This window comes from Pristiophorus japonicus, chromosome 6, assembly GCF_044704955.1.
Source record: "Pristiophorus japonicus isolate sPriJap1 chromosome 6, sPriJap1.hap1, whole genome shotgun sequence".
Classification (NCBI taxonomy): Eukaryota; Metazoa; Chordata; class Chondrichthyes; family Pristiophoridae; genus Pristiophorus; species Pristiophorus japonicus.
This window is the reverse complement of record NC_091982.1, coordinates 168,890,298-168,909,485: the sequence shown is the minus strand read 5'-3', so window position 1 is coordinate 168,909,485 and position 19,188 is coordinate 168,890,298. Positions and strand designations below refer to the sequence as shown.

The following is a 19,188-nucleotide window of genomic DNA, read 5'->3' as shown; positions in this document are numbered from 1 at the left end:
GGTCACCACAGGCTGGCATGATGTGCCTGTGTTTTTTAGCGTGACTTTGCTACTTCTTGTTTAAATAAAGCACTTTGTAAGATTCATGAATAGGATGGTGGTCACAAAATCATTACGTTATATTGGATTATTTACAAACCACGACATTTCTTGCCAGAAACTAAATGGAACTGAAACACACACACATGAATGTTTATTCAATTCATACCCAGGTACAAACATCGATAGAAATGGACAGACAGAATTTTAGGTTTAAATTTACAGCCCGCTCAGAACTGGGATAAAATCAGGAAATTTGTTTGAGCAGCATGGGGGCTGGAGCTATGATAATGAGTGGCAGAGGTTTTTGCTGAATCGGTGCAAAGAAATTGTGGAAATTCGACATAACATAAAAAGATGTGCAAGTCACTTACGCCCACATTTATTTCAATCTATTATGCTGGAAATCAGCATTACTTCAAAGCAATTATGCATTTTTTTGGGTGCAACTAACAAGTAGCCTTTTTTGTGAACATCGGAACAGGATAGATAAATAGAAGCAGAAGTAGGTCATTTGGCCCCTCGAGCCTGCTCTGCCATTCAATAAGATCATAGCTGATCTTCTACCTCAACTCTACTTTCCTGCACTATCCCCATATCTCTCGATTCCCTTAATATCCAAAAATCTATCAATCTCTGTCTTGACTATACTCAAAGACTGAGCCTCCACAGCCCACTGGGGTACAGAATTCCAAAGATTCATCACTTTCTGAGTGAAGAAATTTCTCCTAATCTCAGTCCTAAATGGCCAACCCCTTATTCTGAGACTCTGACCCCTGGTTCTAGACTCCCCAGCCAGAGGAAACAACCTCCCTGTCAAGCCCTGTAATAATTTTGTATGTTTCAATATGATCACCTCTCATTCTTCTAAACTCTAGAGAATATAGGCTTAGTCTACTCAATCTCTCCTCATAGGACAATCTCCCCATCCCAGGAATCAGTCTGGTGAACCTTTGTTACACTCCTTCGTAAGGAAACCAAAACTGTACACAATACTCCAAGTATAGTCTCACCAAGGCCCTTGAAAGCCGTGAAAGCCAGAGATCCCTTTATATTTTTCCATGGAAGTGCATAGTAGTTTTGCTGTTCCTATTTCAACCACAGATTTAGTGACCACTATTCTCACCATTATAAAGACAGAGTCAGTTGTTTACATTGTTTGAAGCTAACAATTTAATCATAAGCATGAGGCAACGCTCTCTAACCAAATTCCTTTTTTTTGACTACATCATATTCTGTATTTTTTTTTTATCCAATTTCGTTACAGATCAACTCTAACGCCAAAGATCACTTTGCGCCAATGTGTTTGATCTTAGGCCAAAAGGCCGAGAGGCGAAGTTGCACCGTTCCTGGAAATATTGCAATGCCAGGTCGGTGCATGGAGTGGACGGGGCATGCCCCTGATCCAGCTCCCTGTCCAAAAATCTATTCAATATCATGTCCCCATAGGGGATATTAAACTGATAAGAACAGATACTACACTTGATCTTAGCCAAAAGGCCGAGAATCATATTCTGTATATACCAACTTTTCCCAAACGTTTAATCCAGGTAAGTGCGTAGAATCAGAGTATATGTTTGAAAGGACTACAGGGTTTTCATGCTCCATGAATGTGATCGTGTCACTCAGGTGTTCCAGTTACCACCCATTAGTTCAAGTTGGAGGTTGAGTGAATTCCTCTTCAGCATCATTCTGAGAAAATAAAAATCCTAGGAATGAGAGGAGCCCTCATGGCATATCTGACTCATTGGAATACTAACTCCAAGACACTCAGATAGAAGTTTCTGTCGCCATCACATCCCTGATCCAAACATGTCATCTTCAAATCCCCCATAACTTGGAACACATCCAGTTTGCTCTTCAGTGAGTCAACAGATTTTGCATTCTTTGCTCTTGGTGGCAATTGATTCTACCAGTTCTAAACTTTCTGTAAAGAAACTCCATCTTAACTGATGGGAATTTGAAATGCACATTCTGACACCCACCACCCATGCTATTTATTGAAAATGCCACTCATTATCCAAAACGGTAATACATTTATATTTTTCTTTAGTCTGGGTCTCTATTTCCCGCAGCTCAAGCACTAACCCCAGCTGAGGGTGTGGGCCGCTGCTAACAGTGCTCAAATTTGGACACCAGGTGATGTGGAACAGTGGTCTTCCAGTTTCCTATCTGTGTCTTTGAGAAGATATGTGGTCTTGAATTGCTGCCTCCACACCCTGATGTAGATCTGGAAATTCAGTACAGAGGGTGAAGGAACACATTGAACCAGTGTCAGTGACGATGTCTTGTTTATTTCCTATGTTTAACAGTGAGAGCCTTAAAGAGCCAAGATCCCCAACCCTCCTCCTCCCTTGTCCCTACACATTCCCCAAATGGGGAATTGTGTTGGGGAGAGTATAAAGCCCCAAAAGCTCTCCTGATTTAGAACATACCAGCACCCTGTGCACAAATCCGGAGATGAACACTTCAAACTGAGTGAACGTTCTCAGCAGAATATGTCTTCAGCAGAAAGCATCAATGCCATGCCATAAAATACATTAACTTAAGTTTGTTGTTTATGCTGTGAGTGTAACTCACCCCTACTGCTCGGTTCAAATGACTGCGAGGATTCCCTGTCTCTGGGTGAGTGAGCTAAGACTATGAATTTAACATCACTGATTCTTGCCAAATATTTATTCAACTGGCAAACCCATTGCACACTGTAAAAATAGACAGTTTCATTGCAATAATATTTTGTTTATCCCCCTGTAACAGACTTATTTTTTTAATAAATAAGCCTTTATGTTTAATGGGTCTCTTGAGAATGCCACTAAAAAGATCTTAAAGTGCAAGTAGTTTAGATGATGTTAGAGGGTGTAATGGGAAAAATATTTTCACAAGTGATGGAATCACAAGTGAGCTGGTGGCAGCTCTGTGGGTGGAAATAATTACAAACTGTCCACCATTCTGCTTAAAGCAGGGAATCATCGCTTCAAACATGGATTGTCTCTTTTCGTATTTTTATACTTCGAATTTTTCTGACTCTTTACGGTTATTTTTTCCCACACCGAAGCATTCTGCAGCTGAAGGCTTGCTCCCAGGCTCCTGCCAAAGGCAGTCCTGGATGAAGCACTGGGAGGCATGTAGGAAGGGCCTGGTCCGATATTCACAACTTCCTTTGCAGAAGTATCACTCCTCCACTCAGAACACTCTCAGATGGAAGTGGTCAAGGCTGGGAATACTCTCTGAAGAAATCCACAGCACAAACTTGGGATCTTCCACCCAGAGCAGTTTGCTGGAGCACGAGAAGAATGCAGCTGTACTTTGGTTTTAATTATGTCATTAAGTGTCAGAATGGCCAGCACTTGTAGCACCCCTTTATATTTTCAACATCAATTCAACTTAGTCAACTAAAGGTACTATAACGCTCCCACACACTTATGTGGCCCCCCAACCTGTGAAAGAACAGCTCTACAGGTTGGGAAGTATAGGAGCCAGAGCATACTACGACAACATCCAGCGCGAGCTGCTCCAAGTGTGCGATGGCTTTGAGGTAGGCGACTGGGTGACATCATCAGGACCCAGATCATTGTTTGGAGCGTGGGCAGGAGCATTGGTGGGGCCCTGGTACAGCAGAGGAACAAGAAGGTCGTGGCAGAGGTGCGGCGAGTGATTGAGGCGGAGGCGCATTGAGGGATCGTGGCTGAGATTCGGTGGGTGATCGTGGCGGAGGTTCGGCGAATGTTTGGTGCGGAGGTGCGGTTGGAGATCGTGGCGAAGGTGTGGCAAATATTTGTGGCGGAGGAGCGGCGAGAGATCGTGGCGGAGATGCGGCAAGTGAGGGTACAGAGCCCAGAAAAGCCGAGGGCCCAGAGGCAGCACAGGCCAGCCCGCACTGCGACATGTGTGCGCTCTAGGTCCGTGCAGCAGAGCAAGTCTCTAGTCGTCCTGGTTAACACTTGCCACTGGATAAAGACCTAGCTCTGTCAAGCCCGCATTGCGGCTGATGTGCAATGGTCACCACACGTTAAAAAAATCCACACACAGGCATCTTTCACCCCCTTAATTGGAGTTCAGGACTGGAATATCGGGTGCTTCATTGAAACATCTGTGAACTCATGTGGAAGCAAGTCATCCTCGTTCGAGGGATCGCCTATGATGATGACACTTATCACAGACATATGTCCTGCCTCCCTGAAGGCCTGCCTGCACCTGATCTGAAATCTTGGGTTATATAAGCCCCTTGCTTGTTTTACTGAATTGGACACCTTTGGTGACATATTGGGAGACTAGCTGGCTGCCATCATCCTCTCCCTGTTGTCCCAGTCCCTAAAATAACAGGAATGGATGTACACTTCATCACATTAATTTTAGTTGGGACTCTCGTGAGGGTGTTGGGCCTTCGAATACTCTCCATTATGCTATATGTATCTTATTTCTTCTCAGAGATGATTGGCCCCATCTAGAGGAGTTCTGTTTGTGGAAAGTTAGGTTGCGAATGATTCCGAGTAGGTTGAGAGGCGGCGATATGTGTTGGAGCATCAACACACGGTGCCATGGGACGGGATGACACCATTTCAATCCTTCCACTGCAGTTAGGTAAGTGCTAACCAGAAACTGAGCATCTCCATGTTGGGTGGAGGAGGATGAGTAAGGTGCTTGACTGCCCTCACCAGCATGTGCCTCTCGGTGGCTGTCCAAAAACAGCATTGGCTGTGGACTAGGGCTGCAACCATGTGTCAGTTCTCAACAGCAGTGGTATTTGTTATGTCTTGAATAAAGAATCTGATCAGAGACTGTAAGCTCAAAGTAAGGTGTGACCGTAGTCCTTTATTACAGGTCTCCAGAATGCCTCTCCAGCCTGTGAGGCCTCCTTATGTACAGGTGCGCCCAAGGAATTGTGGGATCCCTTAGGACTCCAGGGGATGAGCCCTCTGGTGGTTAAACAAGGTATTTACAGGATTACATTTATAACAACCCTCCCCACCCCTGTCCTCCCCTCAAAGTCAATAGTGTAACTATTTACAATATGAGTCGATCTGGGGCCTTCCTTTCCCTGGTTGATTGTCTTGGTGCAAATGCTGGTTTTGGTGAGTCGTTTGTTGGGCCCTCGCTGGGCTGCTGCGCAGCTGGCCTTGCAGGGCTGCTGGGTGTGGTGAGTCCTGCTGGGCTGCTGCGGGTGATGGGTTCTGCTTCGTGGTCAACCGCTGGGTCAGTTGCCACTTGTGTGTGTGTTGGAGGGTCGAAAAAGGTAGAGTCTATTGTAGGTGGTTCTGGATAGTCCGCGAATCTGAGTTTGGTTTGGTCCAAGTGTTTTCTGCAGGTGAGTCCATTTGAAAGTTTGACCAGGAACACCCTACTCCCCTCTTTGGCCACAATAGTGCTGGGAAGCCACTTGGGATTGTCCATAGTTCAACACAAATACAGGATCATTAATCTCGATTTCATGTGACACATTTGCGCGATCATGATGTGTATTCTGTTGAAGCCGCCTGCTCTCTACCTGTTCGTGTAGATCAGGGTGGACTAATGAGAGCCTTGTCTTAAGTGCCCTTTTCATGAGCAGTTCAGCGGGAGGGACCCCCAGTGAGCGAGTGGGGTCTGTGCGGTAATTAAGCAGGACTCGGGATAGGCGAGTCTGCAGTGAGCCTTCAGTTACCTTCTTCAAGCTCTGCTTGATTGTTTGCATTGCTCGCTCTGCCTGACCATTGCACGCTGGTTTAAACGGGGCAGATGTGACATGTTTTATCCCATTGCAGGTCATGATCTCTTTGAACTCGGCACTGGTGAAGCACAGCCCGTTGTCACTCACAAGGACATCAGGCAGGCCGTGCGTGGCAAACATGGCCCGCAGGCTTTCAATGATGGCAGCGGATGTGCTTGCCGACATTATCTCACATTCAATCCATGCATCTACAACCACAAGGAACATTTTACCCAAGAATGGGCCTGCATAGGCGACATGGACCCTGGACCGCGGTTTGGAGGGCCAGGACCATAAACTTAGTGGCCCGTCGCTGGGTGCATTGCTTAACTGTGAACATGTGTTACATTTGTGCTTGCTGGACTCTAAGTCTGCATCGATACCGGGCCACCACACGTGGGATTTGGCTATCGCTTTCATCATTACAATGCCTGGGTGGGTACAGTGGAGGTCACTAATGAAAGTGTCCCCTACCCTTTTTGGCACCACTACCCGATTACCCCATAGGAGGCAGTCTGCCTGTATGGACATTTCATCTCTGCACCGCTGGTACGGCTTTATTTTTTCCTGCATCTCTAACGGGACACTAGACCAACTCCCGTGGAGCACACAGTTTTTGACTAAGGACAGTAAGGGGTCCTGGCTCATCCAGGTTCTAATCTGTCGGGCGGTAACAGGTGATTGCTCACTCTCGAATGCCTCCATTACTAAATCTGTGGGCTGTGCCATCTCCACCCCTGTGGTGGGCAATGGCAGCCTACTGAGAGCATCCACACAGTTTTCTGTGCCTGGCCTGTAGCAGATGGCGTAGTTGTATGTGGACAACGTGAGCGCCCATCTCTGGATGTGGGCCGACGCATTCATATTTATCCCCTTACTTTCAGAAAAGAGGGATATAAGTGGCTTATGGTCGGTTTCAAATTCAAATTTGAGCCCAAGCAGATATTGATACATTTTCTTTACCCCATAAACACACGCTAACGCTTCTTTTTCAATCATGCTGTAGGCCCTCTCAGCCTCAGATAGACTTCTGGATGCATAAGCAACCGGTTACAATTTCCCAGATTCATTAGCTTGTTGCAATACACACCTGACACCGTATGACGACACATCACATGCTAGTACCAAACACTTACATGGATCACACAGCACAAGCAACTTGTTTGAGCATAACAGTTTCCTAGCTTTCTCAAGGACATTTTCTTGGCTTTTACCCCATATCCAATCATCTCCTTTACGCAGTAGTGGTTCTAACAGTGTGCTTAGACCCGCTAAGAAGTTACCAAAGTAGTTCAGGAGCCCTAGAAACGACCGCAGCTCCATCACGTTCTGTGCTCTCGGTGCGTTCTTGATTGCCTCCGTCTTCGAATCGGTGGGCCTGATGCTGTCCACCACGATTCTTCTCCCCAGGAACTCCACTTCAAGCACCAGGAAAATGCACTTTGAGTGTTTTAACCTGAGCCCCACACGATTAAGCCGACTAAGAACCTCCTCCAAGTTCTGCAGATGCTCGACGCTGTCCCGACTGTAACCAAGATGTCGTCCTGGAAGACCACGGTGCGCGGGACCGACTTCAGCAAGCTTTCCATGTTCCTCTGGAATATCGCACGGCTGATCAAATCCCAAATGGGAATCTGTTGTAAATGAAGAGACCTTTGTGTGTGTTGATGCAGTGAGGCCCTTCGATGATTCCACCTGCTCCTGCGTCAGGTAGGCCGAGGTCAAGTCCAGCTTCGTGAACGTTTTTCCTCCCGCCAGCGTCGCAAATAGGTCGTCTTTGGTAGCGGGTATTGATCCTGCAGGGAGAAACGATTGATAGTTACTTTGTAATCACTACAGATTCTGACAGTGCCATCTTCCTTGAGGACTGGAACAATCGGAATGTCCCACTTGTTGAATTCGATCGGTGAAATGATGCCCTCTCGTTGCAGCCGGTCCAGCTCGATCTCCACCCTCTCTCTCATCATGTACGGTACTGCTCTTGCCTTGTGATGGATGGGTCGCGCCCCCGGAATCAAGTGGATCTGTACTTTTGCTCCTTGGAACTTCCCGATGCCCGGTGCGAACAGCGAGGGGAACTTGTTTAGGACCTGGGCACATGAAGTGTTGTTGACGGACGAGAGCGCTCGGATGTCGTCCCAGTTCCAGCGTATCTTTCCCAGCCAGCTCCTGCCGAGCAGCGTGGGGCCATCGCCCGGTACCACCCAGAGTGGTAAATTGTGCACAGCTCCATCGTAGGAAACCTTTACGGTAGCACTGCCGATTACGGGAATCAGTTCCTTTGCGTACATTCTCAGTTTAGTATGAATGGGAGTCAGGACTGGCCTTGAGGCCTTGTTGCACCACAATTTATCAAAAGTCTTTTTGCTCATTATGGACTGGCTCGCGCCCGTGTCCAGCTCCATTGACAGCAGGAGTCCATTTAATTCAACCGTCAGCATTATCGGGGGACACTTTGTGGTAAATGTGTGCATGCCATATACTTCTGCCTCCTCAGTCTGAGGCTCTGGTTTGTCGTGATCCACCATGGATTGTCCTCCTCTGCAACATGGTGATTTGTAGGATTAGCAGGGTTTGCAGCTCGCCTGCACGTAAGTTGGAGGTGTCCCATTGTTCCACAGCCCTTGCAAACATATCCTTTGAAGCAGCATGAAATAAACGATGATCACCTCCACAGCAAGGTGTTAATGGCCTTGCATTCACCATCCTTGATGGCGGACTCTGAGACTTCTGCGGACGTGCAGCTGCAGGCATGTGAGGCCTGCCCTGTACGTTGCGATTTGAAAACAACATTACTTTGTTCACAGTGCTTGCAGCAGCACTCGTGTGCTGAGAGATTTGTTTGGTATTGTCACTGGTGGCAATGAACGCCTGGGCTATCGCCATGGCTTTACTCAAGGTTGAGATCTACAGTCAAAAGTTTGCAAAGTATTACTTCATGGTCAATGCCAAGTACAAAGAAGTCCCTGAGCATGTGCTCCAAGTGTCCTTCAAATTTGCAATGTCCTGCAAGACGCCTTAGCTTGGCGATGTAGTTCGCCACTTCCTGGCCTTCAGACCTCTTATACGTGTAGAACCGGTACCTTGCCATCAGGATGCTTTCCGTTGGGTTTAGATGCTCCCGGGCCAGTGTGCACAAATCATTACATGACTTCTCTGTGGGTTTCACTGGAGTGAGCAGATTTTTTGAGACCATACGTTGGTGCCCCGCAAACGGTGAGGAGGATCATCCTTCGTTTGGCAGCGTTCGCTTCTCCTTCCAGCTCGTTGGCCACGAAGTATTGGTCGAGTCGCTCCACGAAGGTTTCCCAATCATCTCCCTCTGAAAATTTCTCCAGGATGCCCATGGTTCTCTGCATTGTTGCGGTGGGGTTCGTCATCTGTATCTCGTCGCCAGTTGTTATGTCTTGAATAAAGAATCTGACCAGATACTGTAAGCTCAAAGTAATGTGTGACAATAGTCCTTTATTACAGGACTCCAGAGTGCCTCTCCAGCCTGTGAGGCCTTCTTATGTACAGGTGCTCCCAAGGGATTGTGGGATCCCTTGCGACTCCAGTGGATGAGCCCTCTGGTGGTTAAACATGATATTTACAGGTTTACATATATGACAGTATTGGTCTCGAAAGACCTATAATGGGAAAAAAATAATCTGTGGAAACCTTCCCTTAACGAGAAGGTAATAATGCCCGTTTAATTATTTATTATTAGCAAGCATTATCCACCAAAGGTTATAATTGAATTTTCACTGAACTAGTTTTAATTTCCAGCTTCATCAGTCACTGTCTTTCTAGTTTATCAATGTAAAAGAGTTTGGTTAGGCCCGAATTCTATCAGCAATACTTGTCGTACTCAGCAGCTCTGCGAAGGTGTGAATGTGTAAGATTGTATTACTCCAACCTTTACTTTTCTCATAATTTTGAAAACAATAGTCTCGAAATTCCTGAGAGTTTTCTCCACTTCCCCATCAGTTGGAGCCCAGCTGAAGACACCATCCCAAATCATGGGGTTATCAATGACAAAGCGCATTTATATAGCATCTTTAATATAGTAAAACATACTAAGGCACTTCACAGGGCCGTTATCAAGCAAAATTTGACACTGAGCCACTTAAGAAGATGTTAGGACAACTTGGGTCATAGAAGTAGATTTTAGGGAGTGTCTTAAAGGAGGAACAGGCCGGGGCCATTAGAGGGAGCAGCGTGAAGCGGCATTCCACTGCAGGGAGCAGCGCATGCTGCTGCAGGAGGGCGACAGCTGATTGCAGTGCGAGCAGGTGCAGCAGGAGCAGCGAGGTCGGGACGAAGGTACGGCAAGTGTTCATAGAGGGATGTGATCGGGGCCCAGGAGAGACAAAATTTCGGGGTCCAGAAGAGGCGAGGGTCAAGGGGCAGCACGGGCCAGCCCACACTGCGATATGTGTGCGCACTAAGTCCGTGCAGCAGAGCTGGTCTCCAGTCATCTTGGGTAACCCTTGCCACTGGACCAAGACCTAGCTCTGTCAAGCCCGTATGGTGGCTGGGATGCAATGGCCACCACACGTTAAAAAAATCCACGCACAGGTGTCTTCCACCCTTCAAAATGTAATTCGGGCTCCAGAATATCATTGAAACACCTGTGAATTCATCCGTTTTCGGCATGGAAGCAAGTCATCCTCATTTCAAGGGACTGCCTATGATGATGATGAAAGGAGGAGAGAGAAGCAGAGAAGGGTAATTTGCATGGCTGGGACAGACACATAGCATCTGCAAGGGCACAAGAGTGGCACCCACCTGAACTGCAGAGCTGGAGTTTAGGGGCAGTGCCTTGCTACTACACCAGAGAGGAGGTCTGGCAAGGCCACTAAAAAAACTTTTCTTCTTCACCTCTTTGAAACATCCGGTGGTCGTGAAAGGGACTATATAAATCCAAGTCTGTCTTTCTTTCTTTCTTCTGTTCCCAGCAAATCAAGTAGGCCTCTTTGGGAAGATAATTGATCCCCTCCAGGATGAATTCCCTTTCCCTATTAAAGGTGTGGGGTCTTAGCTGGTTCTGCAGAGTCCTATGGAAGGATATAAAGGAATTCCTGGGACAGCCGGGGAGCTCCCCAGACAGGCAGGTGGATGACCTGCTTATGGCCCGATTACCAGGAAATGGGCGGAATCCCAGCATAACAAGGTTGCATCCCAAATTCAAGGCCTTTCTCTTTCTGTTCTCTCTAGCCCCAGAAATTTCAGGAACAGTATATCTGGAGGGGCAATAAATGGTGAAGTCAGGAATTCTTTGGTAGTGGATGTTGGTTGGATGATGCTACAAGTGATAAACTAGTGATAAATATCTTGGGTTATTGCCCAAATGTGTGGTATATTTATATGCTGTTTGGTCAGCACCACAAGAGATTAGTTTTATATTATAGCTTTAAAGCACAAAATGGTTGAACTTGTTAATCTGTACGCAATGTGCACTAACTTTGACTGATTTAAAAAATATTTATTTAAATAAATATTTTTATATATGGTACCGACTGTGAATGGAGCTTTTGTTACTCTGTATCCAATAACAGGGTCAACCATTTACTGCTGTTCAGACAAATAATGAACAAAATGGTATATGTCTATTGCGATCACACTGGTCAGAATTCACCACTAATCACCCAGCTGGCAAAGGCTCAATGTTTAGGCAAAAAGACAAATATTAAGGTTTAACCAAGTCCATAAAGTAATGGAGGAACATGCCCTTATATACTTATGTAACACCATTGATCCAATTTAAAAAAAAATGCTTTATTATAAATATTGTATCAAACAGCCTTGCCAAAGTGAAGGTTTGTCCAATATCCCTTACATGTAAAGCAGGCACAAGCATTCATACTAGGAGGCCTAGGCATCTCCAAGTACGGTTCATATTTGCCAGAAATGTAGAAGGTTGGAAGTGCAGTTGTTATGCTGTGAGGGTGAATCTCAGTTCACTTCCTGTTTAGAACATCGCTTCTTCTGAAGTTTCAGGATTAGTGTCCCAGTTTTGGGACAGAGGCATAGGGCCCAAGTTTCCACATGATTTGCGCCTGATTTTTAGGATCAACTGGTGGAGAACGGACTATCTTAGAAATTGCAATTCTCCACATTTTTTTTTCTGCAGTTCTAGTCAGGTAGAACAGTTCTAGTTTGGAACAGAATTTTTTCTTCAAAAGGGGGCGTGTCCGGCCACTGACGCCTGATTTGAAAGTTTCCACAGTGAAAATGTACTCCAAACTAAAGTAGAATGGAGCAAGTGAAGATTTTTGTAGAACTGAAAAAACCGGTTCTACACATTAAAAAATCAGGCGCAGGTTACAAATCAGGCACGAGGTGGGGGGGGGGAGGGGAACTCATTAAATTCTACAATAAATCCTTATTTATACTTATACAATTATTATACAAATAAATCCAACCTGAATAAACATTTATAAGCAAAGAAAAGATTAAATAAACCATCTTCCTACCTGTGTGAAAGTGCTTCAGCCAGGAAGAATGCTGCAGCAAGCGTCACAAAACGAGGCAGCCGTTACCGAACGCGGGCGGGAGGGAGGGGAGGAGGGAGCCGACCGAACACGGGGGGGGGTGGGGAGCCGACCGAACGCGGGGGGGGGGAGCCGACCGAACGCGGGGGGGGGGGGGGGGGGGGAGCCGACCGAACGCGGGGGGGGGAGCCGACCAAACGCGGGGGGGGGGGGGAGAGGGAAGGGAGCCAACTGAACGCGGGAGGGAGAGAGCCGACTGAACGCGCGGGGGGGGGGGGGAGGGGGGGGGGGAGGAAAGGGAGACGACCGAACGCGGGGAGGGGGGAGAGAGAAGGCTGCAGGAAGCCTCAAAAATTGAGGAGCCATTTCCCGACGGCAAAAGGGGGAGGTCGTCGGGAAACGGCTGGCTCAACTTTCTGAGGCTTCCTGCACCCTTCTCACTGCTACAAGAAGCTGATGTGCTGATGGCAATGTACTTTGATAAAAAAATGTTCAAAAACTAAACAGCTGCAAAGAACTACAAAAATGGCCGAGTGCCAATGTTTTTTTCACACTGCGCGTGCGCGAACGCTCCAACGAGCACGCGCAGCGTTGCCGGCAGGAAAAAAACTCATTTAAATAGTACCCGCCCCCTCCCACTTACAAAATCAGCGCGAGTGTAGGCTCCGCCCCCCTGGGCGCCACGCCAGGCAGACAAGGATCTGCAGAACGCTCGAGAATCGCGAGTTTTTTTTTAGGTGCCGTTTTAGGCGCGAAAAACGGGCGCCCAGCTCGGAGGGGCGCCCGTTTTTTTTCGTGTGGAAACTTGGGCCCATAAAGTTATATGTGTGAAAAGTGATATATGTGACTCCAGGACAAATCTTTTACATCATTGTGTTTAGCAAGATTTAATAAGTTAACACTATTTTGATTGAGATTTTCAAGTTGGTTCCTTAAATACGCTTATGTACTCATTGTTAGCTCCTGAATAAAAATTATTTATCGTACTTGCTATGGTTTATTGTTTCTAAGCCAATATTCATGCCACCACAGGTCAAATTAAGGGTATTCAAATTGGAGCAAATACCAACAATAATAACAATGCACTAAAAACAATGAATCGTATCGTTTACAATCACTGAAGCAAAATAAAAAGTTGTGTTTGAGAAGATGTTTGAAAATTCTAATGACCAGTATAAACTTATTTCAAATAAGGAAAGAATTGTTTGATAGTATAACACAATGAATATTTGGAAAGCTATACGTTTTGCAGAATGCAAATCAGGCCCAATGTTTCAATCAGAGAGTGTGAAATGCTCTTGCTACATACCTACCATAGACTGATTATATTCTTTTCATATGAGTATGATACAAAATTGAATCTAATCTGACCTCCAGCGATCCCAAAAAAGGCAGGAGGTTCATGTTAGGGAAGCTTTACTATCCTAGTACAGAATTCAGATTTTACTTGGAATTTGGATTAATTCTTCCTTTATCCCACGTGAAGTTCCAATGGCTGGTGCAGAAGTCTCCGAGGATGCTTAGTCTTTGCTATTGTTATATGGAAATTCACGTCTCAAAAGGAGTATGCATTTTCAAAGAATTACATTTGTACCCCATATCTATCATAAGAATTTAAAAGAATTGGCCTACATTAATTTTTTTATTTGATTTGAAATTTGATCAGGTGCTCATTCTTAATTGCACCTGAAGTGGTTACCCTGAATTATGATTGTAGGCTACATAGCTGCATTGGTTTATACCTCCTGTGATTTACACTAGGTGCAAATCTGCAGTTGAAATGTAAATAGAGCTCAAAGTGCCTCAAGAGAAAATATGGACATGTGAATCCACAGAAAGACGTGAATAAAAATGTGTACAACTTGAGAAAATAACACATCTGATTTTAGGCCATTAAGTTGGTCGAAGAAAACTGGCTATTTTCTTTTCCTTGTGGAATTGGCAGGTTTCCCGTGAGTAGAAAAAGAGTGTGACTCTGTCTCACTTGATATAGCTCACAAATTTATTGTCATAGCAAATAAAACACGTTGAATGACTGCTGATTAAGAATCAATTACCAGACTTTAACCAATTGCAGAATGTTATCATAAACTCCAAGGAGCAAAGCTTAAATGGCCTATCGGTACCACCCAAAAGCAAACCAAACCAAGCTTTTAATTCACCTGTAAAGTGTAAAGAATGTTTAAAAATAAATGTTCTTAGAGCTTGTGACAATGTTCCTCAGAGGACAGCATTGTGAAGTACAGCCTTTTGAGACATAAGTACCAAAGAATTACATTATGTTGTGATTGAGCAGATGGTTGACAAATCTATTAGGTCATTTTCGGGTTGGCAGACTGTAACTAGTGGGGTGCCGCAAGGATCAGTGCTTGGGCCTCAGCTATTCACAATCTATATCAATGATTTGGATGAGGGGACCAAATGTAATTTATCCAAGTTTACCGATGACACAAAGCTAGGTGGGGATGTAGGTTGTGAGGAGGATGCAAAGAGCTTCTTGGGGATAGAGACAGGCTAAGTGAGTGGGTAAGAACATGGCAAATGGAATAAATTGGAGAAATGTGAAGTTATCCACTTTGGTAGGAAAAATAGAAAAGCAGAGTATTTTTTAAATGGTGAGGGGTTGGGAAATGTTGGATTTCAGAGGGACCTGCGTGACTTGCACACAAATCACTGAAAGTTAACATGCTAGTAGAGCAAGCAATTAGAAAAGCAAATGATATATTGGCCTTTATCACAAGAGGATTTGAGTATAAGAGTAAAGACATCCTAATGCAAATATATAGATCTCTGGTGAGACTGCACCTGGAGTATTGTGTACCATTTTAGTCTACTTACCTAAGGAAGGATATACTTGCCATAGAGGGAGTGCAACAAAGGTTCACCAGACTGATTCCTAAGATGGGGGGATTGTCCTATGAGAAGAGATTGAGTCAACTAGGCCTATATTCTCTAGAATTTAGAAGAATGAGAAGTGATCGCATTGAAACATATAAAATTCTTACAGGGCTTGACAGGGAGGTTGGTTCCCCTGGCTAGGGAGTCTAGAACCAGGGGTCAGAGTCTCAGAATAAGGGGTCAGCCATTTAGGACTGAGATAAACAGAAATTTTTTCATGCAGAGGGTGGTGAATCTTTGGAATTGTCTACCCCAAAAGGCTCTGGAGGCTAAGTCATTGAGTATATTCAAGACAGAGATCGATAGATTTGTGGATACTAAGGGAGTCAAGGGATTTGGAGATAGTGCAGGAAAGTGGAGTTGAGGTTGAAGATCAGCCACGATCTTGTGAATGGTGGAGAAGGCTCGAGGTGCCAAATGGCCTACCCCTGCTTCTATTTCTTATGTTCTAATGTTCTAATGTTTTGTAGGGTTGTTTCTGGTACATTACTGGGTTATTTGTTCTTCAGTATCTGCATCAGTTCATGTGTTCTCGTAGTACCAAACAATTTATTTCACAAAGTATCCATTTCTAAAGTGGTTTGAATCATAGAAACATAGAAAATAGGTGCAGGAGTAGGCCATTCGGCCCTTCAAGCCTGCACCACCATTCAATACATGGCTGATCATTCACTCAGTACCCCTTTCCTGCTTTCTCTCCATACCCCTTGATCCCTTTAGCCGTAAGGGCCATATCTAACTCCCTCTTGAATATATCTAACGAACTGGCATCAACAACTCTCTGCAGTAGAGAATTCCACAGGTTAACAACTCTCTGAGTGAAGAAGTTTCTCCTCATCTTGGTTCTAAATGGCTTAACCCTCATCCTTAGACTGTGACCCCTGGTTCTGGACTTCCCCAACATCAGGAACATTCTTCCTGCATCTAACCTGTCCAGTCCCGTCAGAATTTTATATGTTTCTATGAGATCCCATCTCATTCTTCTAAACTCCAGTGAATACAGGCCCAGTCGATCCATTCTCTCTTATATGTCAGTCCTGCCATCCCGGGAATCAGTCTGGTGAACTTTCGCTGCACTCCCTCAATAGCAAGAACGTCCTTCCTCAGATTAGGAGATCAAAACTGAACACAATATTCCAGGTGAAGCCTCACCAAGGCCCTGTACAACTGCAGTAAGACCTCCCTGATCCTATACTCAAATCCCCTAGCTATGAAGGCCAACATGCCATTTGCCTTCTTCACCGCCTGCTGTACCTGCATGCCAACATTCAATGACTGATGTACCATGACACCTAGGTCTCGTTGCACTTCCCTTATTCCTAATCTGCCGCCATTCAGATAATATTCTGCCTTCATGTTTTTGCCCCCAAAGTGGATAACCTCACATTTATCCACATTATACTGTATCTGCCCACTCACCTAACCTGTCCAAATCACCCTGCAGCCTTTTAGCATCCTCCTCACAGCTCACACCACCACCCAGCTTAGTGTCATCCGCAAACTTGGGGATATTACACTCAATTCCTTCATCTAAATCATTGATGTATATTGTAAATAGCTGGGGTCCCAGCACTGAGCCCTGCGGCACCCCACTAGTCACTGTCTGCCATTCTGAAAAGGACCCGTTTATCCCGACTCTCTGCTTCCTGTCTGTCAACCAGTTCTCTATCCACGTCAATGCATTACCCCAATACCAAGAGCTCTAATTTTGCACAACAATCTCTTGTGTGGGACCTTGTCAAAAGCCTTTTGAAAGTCCAAATACATGACATCCACTGGTTCTCCCTTGTCCATCTCTACTAGTTACATCCTCAAAAATTCTAGAAGATTTGTCAAGCATGATTTCCCTTTCATAAATCCATGCTGACTTGGACCGATCCTGTCACTGCTTTCCAAATGCACTGCTATTTCATCTTTAATAATTGATTCCAACATTTTCCCCACTACTGATGTCAAGGTAATCGGTCTATAATTCCGTTTTCTCTCTCCCTCCTTTTTTAAAAAGTGGGGTTACATTAGCTACCCCCCAGTCCATGAGAACTGATCTAGATTCGATAGACTGTTGGAAAATGATCACCAATGCATCCACTATTTCTAGGGCCACTTCCTTAAGTACTGTGGGATGCAGACTATCAGACCCTGGGGATTTATCGGCCTTCAATCCCATCAATTTCCCCAACACAATTTCCTGACTAATAAGGATTTCTTTCAGTTCCTCCTCGCTAGACCCTTGGTTCCCTAGTATTTCCGGAAGGTTATTTGTGTCTTCCTTCGTGAAGACAGAACCAAAGTATTTGTTCAATTGGTCTGCCATTTCTTTGTTCCCCATTATAAATTCACTTGATTCTGACTTCAAGGGACCTACGTTTGTCTTCACTAATCTTTTTCTCTTCACATATCTATAGAAGCTTTTGCAGGCAGTTTTTATGTTCCCAGCAAGCTTCCTCTCAAACTCTATTTTCCCCCCTCCTAATTAAACCCTTTGTCCTCCTCTGCTGAATTCTAAATTTCACCCACACAGATTTGCTGCTTTTTCTGGCCAATTTATATGCCTCTTCCTTGGATTTAACACTATCCTTAATTTCCCTTGTTAGCCACAGTTGAGCCACCTTCCCCGTTTTATTTTTACTCCAGACAGGGATGTACAATTGTTGAAGTTCATCCATGTGATCTTTAAATGTTTGCCATTGCCTATCCACCGTCAACCCTTTAAGTATCATTCGCCAGTCTATTCTAGCCAATTCACGTCTCATACCATCGAAGTTATCTTTCCTTAAGTTCAGGACCCTAGTCTCTGAATTAACTGTGTCACTCTCCATCTTAATAAAGAATTCTACCATATTATGGTCACTCTTCCCCAAGGGGCCTCGCACAACAAGATTGCTAATTAGTCCTTTTTCATTACACATCACCCAGTCTAGGATGGCCAGCTCCCTAGTTGGTTCCTCGACATATTGGTCTAGAAAACCATCCCTAATACACTTCACCGTATTGCTACCAGTTTGATTAGCCCAATCTATCATGATAAATGCTGTATCTTTATTGCACGCATCCCTAATTTCTTATTTGATGCTGTCTGCAACCTCACTACTACTGTTTGGTGGTCTGTACACAATTCCCACTAGCTTTTTCTGCCCTTTGCTGTTCCGCAGCTCTATCTATATAGATTCCACATCATCCAAGCTAATGTCCTTCCTTACTATTGCGTTAATTTCCTCTTTAACCAGCAACGCTACCCGATCTCCTTTTCCTTTCTGTCTATCCTTCCTGAATGTTGAATACCCCTGAATGTTGAGTTCCCAGCCTTGGTCACCCTGGAGCCATGTCTCCGTAATCCCAATTATATCATATTCGTTAATAGCTACCTGCGCAGTTAATTCGTATACCTTATTACGAATACACCTCGCATTGAGGCACAGAGCCTTCAGGCTTGTCTTTTTAACACACTTTGTCCCTTTAGAATTTTGCTGTAATGTGGCCCTTTTTGATTTTTGCCTTGGGTTTCTCTGCCCTCCACTTTTAGTTTTCTTCTTTCTATCTTTTGCTTCTTCCCCCATTTTACTTCTCTCTGTCTCCCATCCCCCTGTCATATTAGTTTAACCCCTCCCCAAAAGCACTCGCAAACACTTCCCCTAGCACATTGGTTCCGGTCCTGCCCAGGTGCAGACTGTCCGGTTTGTACTGGTCCTACCTCCCCTAGAACCGGTTCCAATGTCCCAGGAATTTGAATTCCTCCCTCCTGCACCACTCTTCAAGCCACGTATTCATCTTAGCTATCCTGCTGTTTCTACTCTGACTAGCACGTGGCACTGATAGCAATCCTGAGATTACTACCTTTGAGGTCCTGCTTTTTAAATTTAACTCCTAGTTCCCTATGTTCAGCTTGTAGGACCTGATCCTTTTTTTTACCTTTTTCATTGGTACCTATATACACGACAACTGGCTGTTCACCCTCCCCCTCCAAAATGTCCTGCACCTGCTCCGAGACATCCTTGACCCTTGCACCAGGGAGACAACATGCCATCCTGGAGTCTCGATTGTGGCCGCAGAAACGTCCATCTGTTCCCCTTACAATAGAATCCCCTACCA

The 19,188-nt window shown here is 45.0% G+C and overlaps 1 protein-coding gene and 1 pseudogene across 4 annotated transcripts in view; both read right to left on the bottom strand.

The window, feature by feature from the left end:
• The window catches only part of ppp2r3a (protein phosphatase 2, regulatory subunit B'', alpha), a 412,397-nt gene that overhangs the window by 354,921 nt on the left and 38,288 nt on the right, over positions 1–19,188 (bottom strand). The window lies entirely within an intron of this gene.
• On the bottom strand, positions 1,373–1,551 carry LOC139266518 (U2 spliceosomal RNA; annotated as a pseudogene).